General features: G+C 50.2%; 1 long non-coding RNA gene and 1 pseudogene across 7 annotated transcripts; one reads left to right on the top strand and one right to left on the bottom strand.

Annotated features, from left to right (window-relative positions):
* The first annotated feature begins 6 nt into the window (after positions 1-6).
* On the top strand, positions 7-9,063 carry LOC107195339. 7 transcript variants are annotated; one of them, XR_003044613.1, is made up of 3 exons: positions 7-296; positions 2,619-2,751; positions 4,405-6,556. It is a non-coding gene; the product is annotated as an uncharacterized LOC107195339 (long non-coding RNA). The 7 variants fall into 7 exon arrangements; XR_003044609.1 differs by having other exon boundaries at positions 7-584; XR_001516462.2 differs by lacking the exon at positions 7-296 and adding an exon at positions 7,811-9,063 and having other exon boundaries at positions 591-2,751; positions 4,405-6,587.
* Positions 9,064-16,739: 7,676 nt separating this feature from the next.
* LOC112476004 lies at positions 16,740-16,858 on the bottom strand (annotated as a pseudogene).
* Between the last annotated feature and the right edge of the window lie 818 nt (positions 16,859-17,676).

Raw genomic sequence — 17,676 nt, 5'->3', positions numbered from 1 at the left:
CGCGTCCTCGGCTGCCCTCGCCAGTCCCGCCGGCTAAAGCGGGGACCCGGGGAGACCCCGCGCGGCCTGCGGTGGCGGGTTCGAGCCTCGGCCTTGAGAGAAGGGCACCGCCCCCCTGCCCCATAATAAAGTTCTAATCCCCCGTTAAATGTGGCTGCCGCAGGCCAGGCCTCCGCTCCAGCTCGAGGAACGGGACTCGCTCTACAGGGATGCTGCTCGTTGAGGCCCAGCGCTGGGCCCTCATGCTGGCACAGGAGGAGACCTGCCCGCCCAGAGCTGCCGTTTGAACGGGGAAGGTAATGACAGCGGTCATGGTGCTTCGATCCCAGTTGTGGCCCGGAGGCGTTTTTCAGATGAGATTAGCAGGAAGCCAGCCGGCTGCGTTGAAGGGGGTTGTGACCGCCGCCGCCGTGCGGGTCGGCCTCGGCCAGGGAGACGAAGTCTCAGGAGAAGAAAAAGGAGGTTTCCTGGACAGGGACTCCCGCCGTCACGCGAGGTCTTCCCCGACCTCCAGCTGCGTCCTGCAGGGTCACGTGAGCCCGTCCTTCGCCTGGAACTCCCTGTGTGTTCACTCAGTAGTACGTGTACGTACGTGTGCGTGTGCTGAACACACACCTGTATACCTGTACGAGGGTGCGCGCATGCAGTTTATAGGGAAGTGTGTGTGTGTGCTGTGCACGTGTTATGTGTACCTGCTGCATAGTCCACGTTTATGCACGTCCACGTACTTATAAAGAGGCATGTGTGTATGTACATGCGTGTGTACACACTTGCGCATCCCGTGGACTCTCGCGGGCCTCACTGACACGGTCACCTGACTATGACAGTTGAGCACGGGCTCTGTGCCAGAAAGGGAGCCAGCCGCTTATCCTTTCAGTATCTCCCTTTAAGTGTCACAGCTTCCCAGGAGGGTGGGTGATGCTGCTGTTCCCCAGGGACGTGCCTGAGGGTCACAGAGGTTCGGCCTGCTCCTGGGCCCCGGGGAGTTCTGACAGCCGCTCGCATGCTCCCGTGTGACTCTCACAGGCAGTGCTGAGGGCCAGGGACCAGATGCGGCCCCTTCCACTTTTCGAAATCCCAGCCAAGGCCGACTGACTTCAGGACAGCAGTTATTGTGGGGTGGGGGTGGGCCCACATGGGGACGTTGGCACGCGGGAGTGCAAGGATGGTCTGGGCGGTCCTAGAGAGGGCTCCCTGCTCTGTCCCTGCTCGTCACCCCCTTCCCAGCCGGGGAAACCCGAAGCCGCCTTCAACCAGGGAGATGAGCAGTCCCGTGGTCTCTCCGGAGCTATTCTAAACTTTCACCCCACAGGACATGGCAGCAGCTGGAGCCAGAGGCGCAGGACACTTCCTCCCGCCCTCCCTCCCACCAACATCTCTCTGCCCATCCATGTCTCTTTCTCCTTCCTTCCACCTCCATCTCCCTCCCTCCCCGTCTATCTCCCCCGGTCCCCCGTTACTTTCTGCAGAGAGACCCCCAGGTTCCCTCAGACCCTGACTCAGGCAGCCAGCCAGAGTGGCTCACAGCAGCTACTCCTGCTTGACCCCTCCCCACACCCACCCCCACTTCCATTTGAGGGGGAAGGGTGGCTACCCTTCCCTGTCTGGGATCTTCGGGTGAATGACCAATCTCTGAAAAACAGCTGCTGCTGTGTGAGGATCGCGGGTTAACACAGAAAGTGCTGGAACAGTGCCTGGGCAGGAGAAGTTTTATTTGCCATCACTCTTGCTGGTAGAATCGTTAGTATGGTTAGGGAGGGTGACCGTCCCGGTGTGCCCGGGAGTGGCCCAGTCTTAGGATTGGCAGTCCAGGCAAACCAGGGTGGCCAGTCACATCGTATAGCGTTGAGCCTGTGCTTGCTCTCTCATCCCCCATGCAGCTTGAAAGGAGATCCGCCCCCTCCTTTCTTCCTTCACTGTCGCCCTTCACTCATTCATCCACTCACCCCTTTGTTTAGCTCCTTTCTTCACCGAGCATTTATTAAGCACTTACTACACGGCGGACATTCCTCCGGGTCCTAGGGACATAAGAGCAGAGAGAGCGGGGTAGGATCCCTGCCTGACAGGCCCTCCTGTGCTAGGGCTGGAGCAGACAAGTAACCAATAGGATGCAGTTATTGTTCGGGGAGATGTCACAGGGACTTCTGCAGCAGGAGAGGGGTGGGAGGAGGGGCACGGTCGCAAAAGGGGCTGACTGCCCAGGGCCCTGCTGGTGGCTTCCCAGGTGACCCCGCTCCCCAGGGGATGCCAGGCCATGTCTGGAGACATCTGTGGTTGTCATGACTATGGGTGCTTCTGGCATGAGTCGGTGAGGTTGGGGAGGCTGCTCAGCCCCCACAGTGCCCAGGACGGCCCCCTCACAGAGAAGGTCTGGCCTCACTGTCCCCAGTGCCGAGGGGGGACCCTACACTAATGTTCTTCTGATCTGTTGGTTCCTGCAGAGTCCTGTGAGGGCGGGGACTCTCCCGGTCACTCTGCAGCCTGAGATGACCTGGACTGGGGCAGCGGGGCGGGGCTGAGACAAGGTTTGGGTTGGAAATGACAGATGCGGTGCCGAGCTGGGACTCGGGGGCTGGGGCCCAGTTGTGGTGGCCTCTACTTCTCGTACCTCTTCCCAGAGATTTTATCTTGTCACTGTCACGGCCTCTATTGTGGATTGAGTTCCCCAGCGATGCCAAGAACGAGGACTTGCGTACAGGTTGATGATCTGAGCGATGCAGACTACAGCACCGCGTGGCGGCGGCGAGACAGGTAGGAGAAGGCCGCGGAAAGGCTGATTCTCACGCCAGCTGCCACTGGGTGCCACTGGGGCTTTACCATCAGAGTACCTTGAAATGAGCCCGCCAAGGGGCGACAGAGCTGGGGCACTTCTACACCAACTCCTATCGGTTGTTGGTGGAAGGCTGGGTGTACGTATGAGTTCCCAGCCACTTCCGGCCTGCACGGTTCCAGGCGTGTCCTCAGGCACGAGATGCAAGTGCTGGCTGTCGGGCTCTAGGAGTGCTCATGTCCAAGAGAAAAGGTCAGGACCCTGGGCGCTTCGGAGTCGGTCCCTAACCGACCTGGCTCATCCTTCCTGTGGTTCCAGATACCCCACAGGTGTCCCCCTCCCCGCAACGCCTTGGCCTCCAAAGCTCCTGCTCACAACCCAGGCATGGGGCAGGCAGCAGTCGTTTGTTATCTGCTCGTAAGATGAAAAGAAGCCCCAGCAAGTTCAAGTCACAGAAATACGCTATTACCTTTGTTTATTTAGCTTTACCAAAAAGTAGCAAAGCTCGAACAGCTTGTTCTTTACCTGTAGACCCCGTGCCCAGTTCCACTGATTTGTAACTGTCGTTTTACTGTGATACATTTGTTGCAACTAAGGAACCAATCTCGAGTGGTGATTATTAACTGAAGTCCGGACCTCATTTGAATATTATTAGTTTATTCCAAACATCCTTTTTATGTCCGGTTCTCTTCTGAGCTGTGACAGTTTCTCAAACTTTCCTGGGTCAGCTATTTTGTCTCTCGATCTGTTTACGTGGTCTTCATTTTTCTGGTATTTTTCTTAATGCTTCATCTGGGATTACTGGGTTTGGGGAGGAAGACCCAGACAAATAAAATGCCATTCTCATCAGATCCCATCGGGGCCCATGCCATCGAAGGACTGGGAACTAACGATGTTATCTTTTAAAGCGTGGTGGACAGTCCCCTCCCCTAAAGAGCCAAAATTAAAGAGGCCGACCACGTCGAGTGTCGGTCAGCCTGAGGAGCCACTGGAACCCTCGTGTGTTGCCAGTGGAAATGCAAATCGGAGCAGTTCCCTCGTGAGGGTACGCCCAAGGAAATAAGTGTCCACGTCCCCACCGAAAGACATGGCACTAGAATGTTCACAGCGGCTTTATTCACAGTAGTCGGCAACTGGAAACGATTTTCATGCCCTTCCAGAGGAGAATGGGTGAATAAACTGTGGTACAGTCATACCAAGTCACACAAAGAAACACTACACAGCCTGGAAAAGGAGGAGCCTGCTGCCACACGCACCAGCTTGCATGACTCTCTCAGAGTGGTTGGGTAAAGGCAGTCAAACGACCAAGAAGACTTCCTTTATAACTCCACGAACACGACGTCCAACACCAGGAAAAACTAATAAATGGCCTTAAAATCAGAGGTCATCTCCAGGGGGTGCCGACTGGGAAGGGGCTTATGGGACTCCTGGGAGGGGCTGGGTACGTTCTGAATTGTGGTCTGAGTGGCAGCAACTTGCAGCGAGACAGATACAATTTATTAAGCTAGTCACTTGAAATTAGTGCACTTGCGTCCTTTTGTATGTATGTCATCCCTCAGCTACTCTGGAGAACAGTCTGGTGGTTCCTCGAAAGGGTAAAGAGTTATCCTGTGACCTGCTGATTCCACTTCTAGGTGTCTATCCAAAAGAACTGAAAACGGACTCACATACTTGTACACAAGTGTTTACAGAAGCATCACTCGCAATGCTCAAAAGGCAGAAACCCGCAGATTCCATCAACAGACGAATAGATTGACACAAGTGGTCCCTCGAGACAATGTGATACTCTTCAGCCTCAAAAAGGACGTTCTGACACCTGCTACAGTGTGGATGGATCTTGCTGTATGACATGATGCTCAGTGAAGTAAGAAATAAACCAGGTACTGTATGAAACTACTCACACGAGGTCCCTAGAGGAGTCAGACCCACAGAGACAGCACGCAGAATGGTGGGGGTGGGGAGTTAGTGTTCAATGGGGACTGTCAGTTTGGGATGATGAGAAAATCCTGGTGATGTGTAGGGGGTTTGGGGGAGATGGCTGCACGACATGTGCTTAATGCCGCTGAATCGTAATGGTGAAAATGGAAAACTTATACATATTTTGCCACTATTTAAAGAAACGGCGGTAGCACGTAGAGTCCCACTGACTAGCTCTGCAGACAAGGGCGGGCTTCGACTGCAGAATTCTAGAACGCTACAAGTCCTCTTGCTGTACTCCCGTTGCCTCCTTTGCTTTGTCCTGGGGTTGGCGAGCTCATTCTTGGCAGGACTGGAGGCACGGATGCCTCAGCAGGGAGGGAGGGTTACAAATCTATGCCGAGTTTAAGGTCATCCGGCAGACGTAACTCTGGGAAGGTATCCCCGTGGGGAAAGATGGACACTGTAACGAAGGAAAAGCGGGGTATAGCCAGGGATGTGGAAGCAGCTCTCAGTTGGATGTAGGTGTACGTGTGCATGTGTGTGTACAGAAGACACACTTGCACCTAAGTAGGCCCTTCCTGACCCCCAAGGATGCGGTATGGCGCTGGGTGCTGGAAGTGGGCGCCGTCGCCAGCCCCGGCCATGCCAGTCCTTGCCATAGGACTGTGCTTGTCCACACCCCTTGCCATGTGTGTTCGCGAGGTAGGCTCATCGGCGAACATATCCCTGCCCCTCTGACCCTGCGGTTGAAACAACCGTCATTCAACTGGCTCCTTGTTCTGTAAGTCAGCAATTTGGACTGGGCCCAGGGGGCACTCACGTTTCTGGGGTCTTTTAGTGGGTGGGCTGTGGGCATCTCCACTGTAAACTACTCCTCCTTCCATCCTGTTCTCTTCAGAAGGAAGTCACTGCCCGGCCCACACCTAGTGGGTAGAAGTCATGCTCCTTCTTGACGGCCGAGGACTCATGTAAATTATTGTGACCGTTTCTGCCTGGGAGATCTGTCTGTTCTCCCATTTATTAATCATTTGTTTGTAGCAATACAGCGTCACGGACATTTTGGTTATCTTTTGGGTTATAATCCGATACTGCTTCATCTTGTCGCAGATGTCGTTCCAGCCTTGGGCATGAGAGCTCTCTTAGTTGCTTTCTCTGTCCCTGTGATACATTCTCATCATTGTGGATCTCTCAGCACTTACCGCCGGGTGCTACAGGCCTCCCCAGGCTCCAGGCACACCTCCTGCCCGGGACTAGAATCGGCCATTTCTCCACGGAGCTCTGGTGCCTTTTGTCAGAGAATGGTTAGAAACCAAGCCCAGACGCTGGGTGTTGTGGACTGGTAAGCGTTCCACATCATGGGACAGGGACATGTGATGCGCATCTGCACAAATGGCTGCTGTTGGGTAACGTTAAAGATGCTGGCGTATTAAGGACACGTTGGTCTCTAAAATCATAGACCCGGAATCTTTGCTGTTCTCAGGCCTGTCACATGGTGAGAAGGCACCATCTTGCTCTCTCACCTGGAGGGTCTGGAGCCTGTAGGTCACTGACCCAGAGAAGCAGCCTGAATTCCCAGCCCAGGTGCGGAACTTCAAATAAAGAGCGTCCAGAACAGCGCTCCACTTGGCGGTTCCTGGGGACGCAGAAGCCTGCGCCGGCGTCTCTGCCCCAGCTTGATGCCAGCCTGTCCACTCACGGCTCTGCCTACCTTTGAACCCATCAAACTATGTTTCGTGTAATTATTACCTAAACTCTACCTCCCAGTCCTATAATTTCTGTCTCATTTTACTTTTTGGTGAGACGCCTCAATTTCCTCCATCGCTTGGTCTCCCTTGCTACAGCGAGTTCATAAACCCAACTTCCTGAGACCGCAGTCGTGTCCCTTCGGGTCCGTTAGGTGAGCATTACCAGTGGGGGGGGACGGTGGGGAGGGGGCTGTTTCTCAAACCCAGAGGGAGAAGCCGGAAGTAGCTGCTGCGGATCCCAGGTCTCTGGACTCAGTTTTCCCATGCAATATTGAACAAGCCAGTATTTTTGCGTTGGGAAAACAGGTTCATTTTGTCTGACGAACTCCTGGTGGATGTCGTGAGAATCAGGAGAGAGAATGAGGCGCGTTTTGACTGTCCTCTTCACGGGTGGGAAGAGGGCAGGGTCTTGGGGGAGGACGGGAGCAGGTAGGGCCATACCCAAATGTGCACGATTTAGTCCCCATGGATTTAGTCCCCGTGCAGGGACAAATCTCGTTAGTTCTCCTGCCCTTTGCGCTTTTCCTCCCTGTGACCTGTCTGCAGTGGCGGGTCCTCAGACTGGGGCCGCCAGATTTAGCAAATGAATACGCCAGATTCCCAGTTAGAGTTTGAATTTCAGGTAAACAATTTCTTTTAGTTTAAGTAGGTCCCAAATATTGAGGGGCGGTACCTGTGCTAAACAAAATTCACCATTTATCTGAAATTCGGATTTAACTGGGCAGTCTTGTATTTTAGGTAGCATTTCCACCAAGAAATCCAAACACCCGCCAAACCCATGGCAGTCTTTTGGGGAAAGAGCCCCAGGCACCGCCCGCGCCCCGTGGCCCTATTGTTAGGTGACTCTGTCACGTGACCCTGGTTCCTGGATAAGGATCGGCTCCCTCACCAAAGTGGCCAGCCGTAGTTTGAGGGAGCAGCCTGTCAGGTGGCCCAGAGCCCTGGCCAGTACAGGTATTGGCCGGTTACTTAGTGGCCCAATCCGAGCCCCGCTCTGGGGGGGATGTGGAAGGTGGGACTCCCAGGTAGAAATACAAGTGGGGTCCAATCCCGTTCTGCCGCCTTGGTGATTGTGATTTGGAGGAGCTCTCAACCTCTGATTTTTATGAGGCACCACAGACAAGGCTCGTAGTAAATGCCCGGTAAGTACGCCCGCTGCCGTCGTCGATGGCACCACCGTTAAGGCCTTTGCCCACCCTTCTTCCCATGAGACTGGGCCCGCAGGGACCGTCAGAGTCCCACATTATGGTTGGGGAAAGCGAGGCCCAGGGTCGTTCTTTCGAGTCGAGTTCCTAGTGCAGTGGGGACTAGCAGGGGCCTCCCGGCTCCTTAGTCACCTCCCTTGGTGGCTCAGCTTACGCCTCCGTCTTGACAGGAGTTGCCAGCCTTTCCACGCCCTCCCTGCAGACCTGGTGCCTGTGGTTACCAGGACCACAGGTGATGCAAGATGACGTGTCCGTTGCTGGGCCCTCCTCCCCAGCCACCAGGGGCCTGAGGCAGGCTGCCTGGTGTCTCTGGGGCTGGCGGTGCCCAGTTGCTCACCCTGGCACCAAGCGTAGCCCTGGGACCCTGCCTTTCAGCAGCAGAAGCAGAAGGCGTTTCTCTGATTCTGAGCCAGATGGCTCGTGCTCTGCCACAGGGGCACCTTAGCAGTCACCTTATGCACGTGCATTCATTGAACAAACATTGTCGACAAAACCAAGTGGGGAGAACAGATAACGTTGGAACACCCACCCACCGTTGCTGGGACTATAAATTCTTACAAAACTTCGGAAAACTGTTTGGCGTCAACTATTAAAACCAGCATACACTTGCCCCAGGACCCAGGAATTCCAGTTCCGGATACGTAGCCAAGAGAAACGACAGCACTAGTCCACCAAATTGCTGTTCTCAGGCCTGTCACGTGGTGAGAACATACACAAGAACATGCACGAGAACATACACAATACAGAGAAATTACACATCATCAGAGCAAAAGCTTTTTGTGCTTCAAAGACCATCATGGAGAAAATGAAAAGACAACCCACAGAATCGGAGAAAACATTTGCACGTCAGATAATCTGGTAGAGGACATCTGTCTAGAATATGTGAAAAACTCGTAATAATGATCCCAATTTAAAAAGAGGATACAAGTCTGAATAGACGTTTCTCCAAAGGAGATGCCCAGATGGGCAACGAGCTCCTGAAAAGACGCTCAGCAGAACTAGCCATCAGGGAAGCGCAAATGGCAACCACAGCGAGATGGCGCTTCGTACCCACCGTGATGGCTAGGATCAAAAACACGTAACGTCGAGTGTCAGAGAGGACGTGCAGAAATTGGAATTATACGTTGCTGATGGGAATGTGAAACGGTGCAGCTGCGCTGAAAATAGTCTGGAAGTTCTTCAAAAGGTGAGACATAGAGTTACCGGATGTTTGGAAAAATGAAAATAGATGTCCAGACAAACACTTGTACGTGAATGTTCACAGCAGCATTCTTCATAATTGCCAACAAGTGGAAACATCCCGAATACCCATCATCGAGAGATGAATGGACACACACAATGAATGGTCCGTCCACACGGGGCGGTGTCACTTGGCCACGAAAAGCGGGGAGGCGCTGACACTCGCCACGACGTGGACAGACCCTGAACATTTTACAAGGCCACACGGTGTGAGATTCCACTGATGTTACACGTCCAGAACAGGCGCATCCACAGACAGGAAGTGAATCGGTGGATGTGAGGGGCTGGGGAGGGGACGGGGTTTTTTATGGTTTAGTTTTTGGTTTCAGATGGTGAAACTTCTCAAATTAGATGGTAGTGATGGTTGCATAAGTGTGACTATACTAAGAACCGTGGAGTTGGACTTTGAAAAGGGTGAATTTTATGGTATGTAAATTATACCTCGTGAAATAATAGAACAGAAACTAGATCTATGTTGCTGTCTGCCCCCTGACTCCTGACACTGGCTCCAAAACCCCTGTAATTTCCTCCACGACAAGAGCACTAGCAGCATCTGTTCTGATATTCGGTGTCTCCCCCTGGGTCCTGACACCGGGCTCCTAAATCCCTGGGGATTTCCTGGGTGACAGATGTGTCTTTTGTTTATTGAGGTGACTCTGGGTGGGGTCCTGGGTAGGGGCTGGTCCAGAACAAGCCCTGGTTAGAAGCTGGACCTTTCAGCCCCACCCCCACCCTCCAGAGAGGGAGGAGGAGCTGGAGACTGAGTTAATCATCGATCGCACCAACCTGTGGTGAAGCTTCCATCAAGATCCCCGAGGTGACATCTGGTGTCAGAAGTGGTATGAGTGTGACAACTGTGAGAGAGAAGGAGACACACACACAGGAAGAGAAGCGAGTTTTTTCTTAGACGTATCTCAACGGTCATTATTAAAAATGGGTGGGGAGGCACAATGGCACTTGGCGTTTCTCATTTTATCCTTTCGTGTCCTTCACGTCTGCCTATGTCAGCACACCTTGTCAGGTGAGGTTGAATTCTTCCGACCTGAGGAAGAGTCCATTCTGCCCCACAGATGTGCGCGCGTGCGTGCGTGCGCGCGCGTGTGTGTGTGTGGCCCCGATTTACTCTGGCAAATGAAATGATGGCAGATGCTCAAAAGCTGCACCTGGTACTGGGCTGGCCCTATGTACATGAGCACAGCCTCGCAGGACCAGCGGAGTGCTGAAGCTGGCCCATGCTGGCTCATCGTTAAATACTCAGGAATTTTGTGACCTGATTTTTAAACACAGCCAGTACTAAAAATTAAATTACATAAACATGCAACTAAATACATCGTAATTAAAGCAAAGGTAATCAATACTCAAAACTCACCATTCCCGTTTGTTTTACTATTGTGTCTTTGTCTTGCTGTCACTTAGACCTATTGTGTCATTATGGTGGAAAGAGCGTGTGCCGTGGACTGAACATGTCCCCCACAAATTCACATCCTGAAACCTCCCCCACAATGTGATGGTGTTAGGAGGCAGGGCCTTCGGGAGGTGATGAGGTGGTGAGGGGGCAGCCCCTGTGAATGGGATGAGCGCCCTTGTGACAGGGACCCCAGAGAGCTTCCCCCACCACCACCACCACAGAGAGTAGACAGGCATCTATGAATCAGGAAGGGTCTCACCAGACACGGAGGCTGCTGGAGACTTGAACTTGGACCACCAGCCTCCAGAACTGTGAGAAATCCATGCCTGTGTTTTTAGCCTCCGGTCTGTGGTGTTTTTGTCACAGCCACCCGAACAGAGAGTTAGTGACAGCCTGCTACTGCGCATCTCTTCCCAACTCTGCATTCCGCGAAATCACAATGCTGGCTTAAAATAAGCCATAGTGGGCCTTGGGACACCATGGAAGTGGGCACAGGTGACAGATGAATGTCCCCCTTCCCAAGGGCCACTCGTTAAACATGGCAGTGCACTCTGCATGGATCACGATGGGCCAGCCCAGGCTTGGAACCAAGACTGCTGGGCCGAGGTTATATCTGCGGACGCCCAGCGGACCTGCAGATGGGATGGGTGACGACAATCTAAGCCCCTGGGCTTTGGTTCAGTCTGTCACAAAGTGTTATCACGGCATTCACTGACTAACAACCAGGAGTCCCCCTCAGTGGACAGAGAGCTTTGAAACAGTGAAGCCAAGTGCAGATGAGAGAACCTGTTCGTGGTGTCTGAGCTGAATCCAAAGGTAGCTGGGAGCAGGAGACAAACCTGAGACCAGGGTTTGAATCTGGGAACCCCAGCTGTGGGGTTTTGGTTCACTGACCTCACTTCTCTGAACCTCTTCTATCAAGAGCGGAAAGAGGTGACTCATCCATTGTCTCGAGCATCAAAATAGAACATGTGGGGTATACCCTAAGCGCTCAGTGAATGTTCCTACAAGGTGCTGCCTGATCGGGGCCCTGTCAGACTCACCAAGATCACGTCTGTTCACTCCCCTCCTTGCTCACTTTGCTCCAGCCACTACAGCCTCCTCTCTGTTCCTCCGCCATGCTGTTTGTCCCAGCCCTTCACTTTGTCCTGACGCTTACCTGTCAGAGACCAGACCAGGCCCCCCGAACCTTCTCTTGGCTACAATTTTGTCCTCCATCGCTGCTCATTGCCAAAGGTGGCAGGGAGTAGACACTCAGTATGATGTTATTGAACAAACGAGTGGATGGATGGACAGACAGGTAGAGGGATGGGTGGATGGGGGATGGGTGGGTAGATGTGTCATTCATGGATAAGGGAAGTGATTCAGGGTGGAGGTGGAACTGATCACAGGTGTAGGAACCTCTGGCCATGTCCCCATGCTCAGGACTCAAAGGTCATTTCACAGCTCTGCCCTCTCCAAGCCTGACTAGCACTGCCCTCTGCTGGATATCCTGGGCTTTGCATGTATTCTACCAGCTTCCGGTTCTGTAAAATCCGACTCTTGTCAAAATCATTGGTCTTCATTAACTTAACAAACATTTGTTAAGCGCCTACAGCAAACAAAATGGCAAGTTCCCTAGATTGTAGAATTTGTGTTCAGGGTGGAGGTGGTGGTGGAGACTGATAAACCACAAGGTTAAAAATGTGTCCTAGAAGGTGAAACATTTTGAGGAGAAAAATCCAGCAGCGAAGGAAACAGTATCAGGGGGGGCTTTACTTTTTAAAATAGCTTCCTTGAGTCATAATTGACATACAATAAAATACATGCATTTAAATTATAAAATTTGACGAGTTTTGACATGTGTACACCCTGTGAAACCATCAGCACAATCAGGATTTGGAAGGTCTCCCTCTGTGGGGCCGTCCTGGGCTCTGTGGGGTCAAGCAGCATCCTTGGCCCCTACCCACTCGATGCCGGGAGCACCCCAGTCATGACAGCCACAGACGTCCCCAGACACGGCCCAGTGACCCTGGGGGCGCAGAATTACACAGTTTAGAAATCCTAGGTTAATCCTAGTTCTGCCCCCTGAATCGAGACTTCTGCTTAATTTCGATCCCAATGGAGATGAGGAAACTGAGGCTTCAGTAATGACTTGCCTGAGCCCCTGACACAGCTGGGAGTATAATCAGGGTCTTTCTGATGACAGACCCCTCGCTGCACCTCTGCCCTGCCCACTGGACCATCCTCTAAATCTGTGCTCCCTAACACAGCCCTCACTAGCCACCAATTTCAATGTTTGATTGAAGCAAAGTACACATAACATTAAATCTACCATGTCATGCGGCCGTCCCCACCGTCCACCTCCAGGACTTTCTTGTCCCAAACCGACACTGTCCCCTGTCCCCAATACACACTTCCTCCCCTCCCCTCTCCTCCCCCAGCCCCTGTCACCTACCATCTCTGTCTCTGTGAATCTGATTCCTCTGGGGACCTCCTGGGAGTGGGATCTCACAGGACGTGTCCTATGTCTGGTTTATGTCACTGTCCTCAAGGTTCATCTGTAGGCACTGAGGCTGTTTAAGTCCTGCCACTGTGCATAGGGACCACGAGCACCTGCTCAAGTGCCTGCTCACCCAGTGGTGGCCCCGGTTCACATCCCAGCCCCGAGCACCAGGGTTCCGACTTCACATCCTCGTCAGCGTTCGTGAATGTCTGCTTTGTCGATATCATATTCAGTTTTAAAGTAAGATTTCAAATTCGTTTTCTCGGTCCCGTTGGCCACATTTCAAGAGCTCGGTTGCCACACGCGACTGGTGACTGCCACGTTGGGCAGCGCGGGTGGGGGATGTGCCAGTCACGGGGGAAATTTCCATAGGTTTGTGCTGCCCTAGACTGCTGAGCTAGGAATAAACCTTTCCGTCACTCTCCTAGGCCCCCACCCAGCCGTCGTACACGTCGCTACGTGCGAAATCTCGTGGATCGGGATAAAGGAGGAAGGAGGAGGAGACGTAGCACTGCCTTGTCAGCATTTGGGGACGGGGACATGGCGCTCCCTGCCCAATGCCCTTTCCTTCACAGGACCCCAAGTCCCTTTCCCTGTGGCCCCCAGGTCCCACCGCTGGCCTCCTCTGACCACACACACAGAGCAGGCCCACATCCCGCCCTGGTGCTCATCACCTCTCTGTTTTTATTGTCCTCGTCCCTCTCCCCAGTACGCCTCTCAGCCTCGTGTCATGGTGGCTGCAGTGGTTATAAGGGGAGAACACAGAAAAGTGACGATGTGGCAATTAAAGCAGAAAACGAGACCCAGCTTCGTAATCTCCCACAGAATGCTCTGCGTGACAGTCCTCTGGCTGGCGGCATGCATGACCGCAAACGCAGTGTTTACAACAGCACGCGATCCACGCCACAGGCCCAAAGGGCGTGAGCCCAGCACGGGCCTCACGGGCTACACCCAGGAGGGGCAGGGATGGGCCTTCTCGAGGCTCCAGGGAGAACTGACCGGCCTTTTCCAGCTTCCGGAGGCGCCGCATCCCTGACTCGAGGCCCCTGCCCCCTCGTCATAGCCGGCAGCACAGCCGCGTCCACCTGTGACTCTGAGCTTCCCGCCTCCCTCTCATGAGGACCCCGTGAGGACACTGGAACCCCGGGAACCCAAGGTTATGTCCTCTCAGGGGCCTTGACTCGTTCCTCTGCCATGTGAGGTGACACGTCCACATGTCTCAACCAGGACAAGGACAGCTCTGAGGCCTTTATTCTGCCAACCACAGCATCCAAGACATACCAAATGAAAGCAAGGAGCAGAACGGGGGGTCTCATTCACACGAAAGTACATAACCCACCGACAGAACAGGGAGAGGCCGAAGTGATAAGAGCAGAGGAAGGATCTGGAAGGAGAGACATCCTGACCCGCGGACGGTGGTGTTTCCTGAGGAGGGGACCTTGGGGCTTGGCGTGAAGGGATGTTGAGACAGAAAAGTCAGAAGCTGTGTAGTGTCCCAGCGAGTCTGAAATCAGTAAATGCAGCAAATGCTGATGTCCCAGGGGAAAATACGATAAGAAGCAAGATAATACACAGTCTCAAAGTCTCTCCCTTAAGATATTTATTAATTACAAAGGTGTATTTGGGGATTTCCGGTGATTGTCTTTCCAGTTTCTAGCTTAATTCCACTGTGATCAGGAAACATTCTGTATGATTCTAATCCTTTCGCACGCATTGGGATTTATTTCATGACTCAGCATACTATCCATCCTTCTTAACTAATAATCTCTGTGCATTTGAAGAGAACAGACATGCTGCTGTTTTTTAGTGGAATGTTCTGTAAACATCAAGTTAGCTGGTCGTGCCGTTCCCGTCTTACTGATTTTCTTGTTCTAATTATTGAGAGAGGGGTGTTGCAATCTCTAGCCATAATTATGGATTTGACCTTTTTTTTTCCCTCTTTAGTTCTGTCAGCCTTTGCTTTGTGTGTTTTGAACTCAGTTAGCAGGGACATACACGTTCAGCATCGAGATGTACTTTATATGCAATTAAATTCACTTATCGTAAGATTGCAGTTTGATGGGTGTTGGCAATTGTTTACGATTGCGTAACTATATCACAGTCACAATATAAAACACGTCCATCAGCCCACAGTTCTTTCTCCTCGCCTCACCCCTGCCTCCACGCCACCACCGTTATGTTTTCTGTCAATATCGTTTTCCTTTTCCTAGAATTTCGAAGATTGAAATCTCGCTTCCTTCTCTAGGTATAATGCTTTGGAGACTGTCACGTGTATCAGTAATTCATCTCTTTTTATTGCTGAGAATTATTCCATTGGGTGGATATACCATTCACCTGTTGATGGATTCTTGAATTTTTTCCCACTTTGGGGCTATTATGAATAAAGAGGCTATGATCGCTTGCATACGAGTTTCTGTCTGGAAATAGGTTTTCATTTCTCTTGGGTAAATTCCCAAGAGCGGAGTGGCTGGGTCATCTGGTGGATGTGTCTTGAACATAATGACACGCCGCCTGTTCATTTTCCAAAGTGGTTGTGCCATTTTGCGTTTCCCCTAAAGGTGCGTGAAAGTTCCAATTGTGTTGCAACTTCACCAACACTTGGAGTTAGTGGACTTTTCAGTTTAATATTTTTAATAGATATACCATGGTATCCCACGGGGGAGCACTTCCTTAATGACTAATTATGTCGAGTATCTGTTTATGTGCTTGTTGGTCATTCGTAATCTTCTTTGATGAAGTATCTGCCGTTCAAATTTGTTACCCACTTTAAAATTCTTTTTTATTTTCTCATTATCTGTTAGATATACGTGTTGGGAATCTTTTTTTGTTCAGTTGATGCCTGTCTTGTCATTTTTTAAACATTTTTTGAAGATATTTTTAAATAAAGACTATCTTATTCTTTTTTTAAAAAATGGTTTGTGTTTTTTTGTGTCCTATCAAAAAAATCTGTGCCTAAGCAAAGTCTCAAAGATTTTCTCCTATGTTTTCTTCCAGAAGCTTTATACTCTTAGCTTTTACATTTAGGCCTATGCTCCATTCCGAGTTAAATTTGTATATGGCACACATTAAGGGTCAAGGACAGCTTTTTTTCCATTTCAATATTAAGTCGTTACAGCGCCATTTGTTGAAGAGACTATTTCTGGCCTCCCCTGAGCTGTTTGGCACCTTTGAGGTAAATCTATTGACCATATAAACGTGGGGTCACTTTTTTGACTTTTGTTTTTTCACTGTTTTGATTACCATGGTTTTACAATAAGTCTTAAATCCAGGTAGCCCTTCAATCTTGTTCATTTTTAAATGGTTTTGATTACTTTTTTTGCTTTTGCACTATCTGTGTCTTTATATTTGAAGTGGACAACGTACGTAGATCTGTGCTGTCAGTTTCCACCATTGAATTAGTGTTCGGACCATTTACATGGATTACGAGTATCAATATGGTTAGTTTTGAATCTACCATCTTGCTATTTGCTATTTGTCCCTTCTGTTCTTTGTAATCTTTTCCCTCTTCATTTGCCTTATCGATTATTTTTTATTATTTCATTTTACACTTATAATTGTCTTATTAGTTATTCCCCTTCAGTTGATTTCTAGGCTTACAACACACACTACTTCCCACATGATGTAAGACCCTTACCTTACGACAGTAATTTTCCGTTCCCACCTCCCATTCGTACATGTACTATGATGTTCCTTTAATATGTTACAAAATAAATCTCACAGTACATTGTTATTTTTGCTATAGAGTCATGTTTTTTAATAAATTGAGAAAAAATTTTATTTTCCGCATTTTAAACATTTCTTGTGCTCTTATTTCTTTTGCATAGATCAAATCTTTGTTTACTATTATTTTCCTTTTGTCTCAAGAACATCCTTTAACATTTTTCTTGATGTGGGTCTACTGGCTGTAAATTTGCTCGGGTTTTATTTGTCTGAAAATACATATTCTGCCTTCACTTTTTTTTTTTAACGCCTACAGCACCTGATCTTCCTAGGTGGTCTCCCATCCAAGTACTAACCAGGCCTGATCCTGCTTAGCTTCTGAGATCAGACGGGATCGGGCACATTCAGGGGGGCATGGCCATAGACTCTGTCTTCACTTTTGAAAGATATTGTTGCTGGGTATAGAATTCTAGGGTTTCGTTTATTTGTTTGTTTGGTTTTTGGTACTTTGAAAATATTATTCCATTGTCTTCTAGTATGAATCGTTTCACATAAAAATCTTGGTCATTCTTAATACTTAACTTTATCATTATAGATTAGTTTGTCCTATAATTGAACTTCGCATCAATAGAATCGTACTGCACATATACTCTTTTGTGTTTGGCTTATTATGTTCAACATTGTCTGTGTAATTCATCCACTTTGTTCTGTTTATTTGTAATTTGTTCTTTTTCAATGCTACGTCATCTGCCATTGTGTGACTATGTCACAAGTTATGTGTCCATTTCTGTTGATGGACATTTAGGTTATTGGGGATTTGGGGCTACTATAAATACAGCTACTTTGAACATTCTTGTCCAAGTCTTTGGTGGGTATAATAATGCATTCTCTTTGGGAACAGTAGTAAAATTGCCGGGCCATAGGGTATACATATGTTAGCTTTAAAAGATACAGCCAGACACGTTTCTTGTGTGTCTATGTGGTTTTACATTTCTACCTGAAGTGCAAGAATTCCAGGTGCTCCACATCCATGCAACTCTTCATCGTCAGTCTTTCTAATTTTAGCTATTCTCATAGGGGTACGGAGGTATCACATTGTGGCTTAAATGACGAATGCAATGGAGCACCTTTTGCATTTACCCATTGGCCATCTGGATGTCTTTTGTGACGTACATGTTCATGTTTTGCCATGTTTTAACTGGTCGTCTTTTTCTTCATGATTTGTGGGAATTTTGTTCTCATCT

Source organism: Pteropus alecto, unplaced genomic scaffold (assembly GCF_000325575.1).
Source record: "Pteropus alecto unplaced genomic scaffold, ASM32557v1 scaffold30, whole genome shotgun sequence".
Lineage (NCBI taxonomy): Eukaryota > Metazoa > Chordata > Mammalia > Chiroptera > Pteropodidae > Pteropus > Pteropus alecto.
This window is presented reverse-complemented; position numbering and strand designations above follow the sequence as displayed.